Here is a 5,000-nt window from a genome sequence, read left to right on the forward strand (position 1 = left end):
ATCATTCTACGATTGTTAGTTTCAGAACACATGTTTTAGTGAACATCAAAAGTTAGTTGTACGTAGTCGTTTGGGTGTACAATATAGGTGTTGCATGGATGGACTAGATATTCAAGCTTAAGCATTATTAGACTGGGTGACACCATGGTTCTCTTCAACCATGTGCAACTACAAAGCCACACTAGTTAATATACACTTTACCCAATGATTTAAAAATCAATCCAATTTGAAGTTAGGCCTTTACAATATCTAACCTACTCCTTTCTTAATACATGCTAACCTCCATGGATAAACATAACCTTCATGTATCTTTGGGAAAAGGATTGATGTTGAGCGTTGGATGAGGGAGGAAGACACGTGGGGGATAGCGAGCATAGGGGTGATGTGCATGTCGTGCCACAAATGCTAGTGTAAGGGTGGGCTGGTGGTCATCGGTGGGAATGCGTGCAGGGTGGTGGGCAAGCACATGGGCAGGCGGGCATGAACGTGTGCTCGAGGTATGGTTTGATGGCATATGGGCTGCGCTCGCACGGGGGTGCTGGGTGAGATGGGGCGACGATGGGTGGGGCTGAGTAGGTATGGGGCATGGCACGCCCGCGGGGTGGGGCTGAGTGGGCATGGGACGCGCACACAGGCGGCTGGGTGGGCGTGTTTGGGCATGGGGCGCTCGCACAGGGGGCTGGGTGGGCGTGCGGCGCGGGCACAGGCGAGCAGGGGAGCATGGCTGGGCGTGGGGCGCGCGCACGGGCGAGCAGTGTGATGGGCGTGGGGCGCGGGCACAGGCGAGCAGGGTGGGCGTGGGGCGCGCGCACGGGCGGGCAGGATGGTGGGCGAGGGGCGCGCGCACCGGGCGAGTAGGTGGTGCGTGGGCGCGCGCACAGGGCGCGCAGGGGGTGGGCCATGGGGCGCGCCGCCTCGGGACAGTGTCACTAACCTCCAAAGAGGTTTTTGATGTGCACCTGGGCGCCCACGCGCAAGCCTCAGCCACGAGCCTTGGCATGCACACGATCGCCCAACCCATCTACTTGGGCATCCAAACACCACCGTCCCTTGTTCATCATAGACCCCATGCCGACCCATCCACTCACCAACACTTAGCCTTATGTTTGGTATGCTTCTGCTTTAGCATATAACCTCTATGGAACATGGAGAAATAAATGGTGTGGTGTGGGGAGGGACGAATCGGAGCGACGAAGGGGCTGAATCTCATGGATCGTGGAAGCAAGGCCACTCTGCCACTTACAATACCTTGTCGCGTATTTAAGTCATCTGTAAAGAATTCAACCCATCGCTCGGTGGGAATTACGTTACAAGGCAACCCCCGCAACTCATCTGTCATGATGGCTTAGCCAACGACACGTGCCTTTGAGGGCCGGAAGGCCCCTATTGCTGGTCGGCAATCAAGCGATGGGCGCATGCGTCGCTTCTAGCTCGAATTCTGTCTTAGAGGCGTTCAGTCATAATCCAGTGCACGGTAGCTTCATGCCACTGGCTTTTCAACCAAGTGCGATGACCAATTATGCAAATCAACGGTTCCTCTCGTACTAGGTTGAATTACTATTGCAACACTGTCATCAGTAGGGTAAAACTAAACTGTCTCATGATGTTATAAACCTAGCTCACGTTCCCTATTGGTGGGTGAACATGAATTCTGCTTCACAACGATAGGAAGAGCCGACATCGAGGATCAAAAAGCAACGTTGCTATGAACCCTTGGCTGCCACAAGCCAGTTATCCCTGTGGTAACTTTTCTGACACCTCTAGCTTCAAATTCTGAAGGTCTAAAGGATCGATAGGCCATGCTTTCACGGTTCGTATTCGTACTGGAAATCAGAATGAAACGAGCTTTTACCCTTTTGTTCCACACGAGATTTCTGTTCTCATTGAGCTCATCTTAGGACACTTGCGTTATCTTTTAATAGATGTGCCGCCACAGCCAAACTCCCCACCTGACAATGTCTTTCGCCCGGATTGGCCCGCCGAAGCAGGCCTTATGTCCAAAAAGAGGGGCAGTGCCCCGCTTCCACTTCACGGAATAAGTAAAATAACGTTAAAAGTATGGTATTTCACTTTCACCTTTCGGCTCCCACTTATCCTACACCTCTAAAGTCATTTCACAAAGTCGGATTAGAGTCAAGCTCAACAGGGTCTTCTTTCCCTGCTGATTCTGCCAAGCCTGTTCCCTTGGTTGTGGTTTCGCTGGATAGTAGACAGGGACAGTGGGAATCTTGTTAATCCATCATGCGCGTCTCTAATTAGATGATGAGGCATTTGACTACCTTAAGAGAGTCATAGTTACTCCCGCCATTTGCCCGCGCTTGGTTGAATTTATTCACTTTGACATTCAGAGAATCGGGCAGAAATCATATTGCGTTAGCATCCGCAGGAACCATCGCAATGCTTCGTTTTAATTAAACAGTCAGATTCCCCTTTTCCGTACCAGTTTTGAGTTGACTGTTCGACGCTCAGGGAGGCCCTCGAAGGAGTCGTTCCCAGTCTGTCCCCCGGCCGGTATGCGGCGACCCACTCTCGCCGCGGGAGCAGCTCGAGCAGTCCACCGATAGCCGACGGGTTCGAGACTGGGACCCATGCTCAGCCTTCAGAGCCAATTACGGATCCATTTTGCCGACTTCCCTTGCCTACATTGTTCCATCGACCAGAGACTGTTCACCTTGGAGACCTGATGCGGTTATGAGTACGACCAGGCATGAGAGGCACTCAATCCTCCAGATTTTCAAGGGTCGTCGAGGGCGCACTGGACACAACGTGACGTGCGGTGCTCTTCCAGCCGCTGAACCCTACCTCCGGCTGAGCCGTTTCCAGGGCGGGCATGCTGTTAAACAGAGAAGACAACTCTTCCCGAGGTCCCCGCCGACATCTCTGGAATCCCTAACGTTACCGTCAGCCGTCACATCCCAGTTCAGGAATTTTAACCCAATTTCCTTTCGAAGTTCGCATTGTCACCTATCAGACGGGCTTCCCTCGTCTCTTAGGATCGACTAACCCATGTGCAAGTGCCATTGACATGGAACCTTTCCCCTCTTCAGCCTTCAAAGTTCTTATTTGAATATTTGCTACTACCACCAAGGATCTGCACCGACGGTCGCTCCACCTAGGCTCATGCCCAAGGTTTTGCAGCGACTGCCACACCCTCTACTCATCGGGGCCTGGCTTTTGCCTCAACGGTCGATATAGGTCGCACGCTTTAGCGCCATCCATTTTCGGGGCTAGTTGATTTGGAAGATAAGTTGTTATACACTTCTTAGTGGATTTCGACTTCCATGACCACCGTCCTGCTGTCTTAATCGACCAACACCCTTTGTGGGATCTAAGTTAGCGCGCAGTTAGGCACCGTAACCCGGCTTCCAGTTCATCCCGCATCGTCAGTTCTGCTTACCAAAAATGGCCCACTTGGAGCTCTCGATTCCGTGGTGCTGCTCAACAAAGTAGCCACACTGTCCCATCTATTTAAATTTTGAGAATAGGTCGAGGGCGTTGCGCACCCGATGCCTCTAATCATTGGCTTTACCCGATAGAACTCACCCGCAGGTCCAGCTATCCTGAGGAAAACTTCGGAGGGAACCAGCTACTAGATGGTTCGATTAGTCTTTTTCCCCTATAACCAAGTCAGACGAACGATTTGCACGTCAGTATCACTGCGGGCCTCCACCAGAGTTTCCTCTGGCTTCGCCCCGCTCAGGCCTAGTTCACCATCTTTCGGGTCCCGACAGGCATGCTCACACTCGAACCCTTCTCAGAAGATCAAGGTCGGTCGGTGGTGCAACCCCCGAGGGGATCCCACCAGTCAGCTTCCTTGTGCCTTACGTGTTTACTCACCCGTTAACTCGCACATATGTCAGACTCCTTGGTCTGTGTTTCAAGATGGGTCGAATGGGAAGCCCACAGGCCGATGCCAATAGCACGTAGATTCCGTAACCCACCCGAAGGCCCACGCTGCCAGCCACGATCGGGACGACGACATCTCCACAGGCGTAACAAAGGCCTGGGCGTAGGCCGCCATCTCAATCTGCATCGGTCTATGCCCCAAGTCGATCGACAGACCGGCTTGTCACCGTTTTACATCCGACTAGGGCACATCGCCGACCCCCATCCGCTTTCCTCCCCACAATTTCAAGCACTATTTGACTCTCTTTTCAAAGTCCTTTTCATCTTTCCCTTGCGGTACTTGTTTGCCATCGGTCTCTCGCCCATATTTAGCCTTGGACAAAATTTACCGCCCGATTGGGGCTGCATTCCCAAACAACCCGACTCGTTGATAGCGCCTCGTGGTGCGATAGGGTTCGAGCGCAATGAGGCTCTCACCCTCTCTAGCGCCCCCTTCTAGAGGACTTGTGCCCAGTCTGCCACTGAGGACGCTTCTCCAGACTACAATTCGGACGTCGAGGACGCCCGATTCTCAAGCTGGGCTCTTCCCGGTTCGCTCGCCATTACTAGGGGAATCCTTGTAAGTTTCTTTCCTCCGCTTCTTGATATGCTTAAACTCAGCGGGTAGTCCTGCCTGACCTTGGGTCGCGTCGAGAGTGCCATCCTTTCGGGTACAACGCTCAAAGGGTCAGTGCATGAGTCTGGAGGCGGGGTCGAGGCCGCAACATGGTACTGAGGTTGGATCAACCACCATAGTGTCGCGACGACGTGCGCCGAGGACTCAAATTTAAGCCATCCGTACGATGGTGCACACGGGAGGCCAACATTGCCCCCGCATGTACAACGAGTTGTGTGGAGGGGGCAGCGATGCGTGACGCCTAGGCAGACGTGCCCTCGGCCAGATGGCTCCGGGCACAACTTGCGTTCAAAGACGAGGTGGTTCGCGGGATTCTGCAATTCACACCAAGTATCGCATTTTTTTACGTTGTTCACCGATGCGAGAGCCGAGATATCCGTTGTCGAGAGTCGTTGTGAGTAATACGATAAGAATTCTCCACCCCCCGCACACCGAGGCCGGGGCAAAGGGCAGACAGATTCATTTAAAGTTCCTTGGC

General features: G+C 53.1%; 2 non-coding genes across 2 annotated transcripts; both read right to left on the reverse strand.

The window, feature by feature from the left end:
* Positions 1-1,177: 1,177 nt before the first annotated feature.
* Positions 1,178-4,533, reverse strand: LOC150030589 (25S ribosomal RNA). The gene has a single exon (XR_016526698.1). It is a non-coding gene; the product is annotated as a 25S ribosomal RNA (ribosomal RNA).
* A 224-nt stretch (positions 4,534-4,757) lies between these two features.
* On the reverse strand, positions 4,758-4,913 carry LOC150030590 (5.8S ribosomal RNA). The gene has a single exon (XR_016526703.1). It is a non-coding gene; the product is annotated as a 5.8S ribosomal RNA (ribosomal RNA).
* Between the last annotated feature and the right edge of the window lie 87 nt (positions 4,914-5,000).

Source organism: Benincasa hispida, unplaced genomic scaffold (genome assembly GCF_027475165.1).
Source record: "Benincasa hispida cultivar pf3 unplaced genomic scaffold, pf3_genome.v1.1 HicScf182, whole genome shotgun sequence".
NCBI lineage: Eukaryota > Viridiplantae > Streptophyta > Magnoliopsida > Cucurbitales > Cucurbitaceae > Benincasa > Benincasa hispida.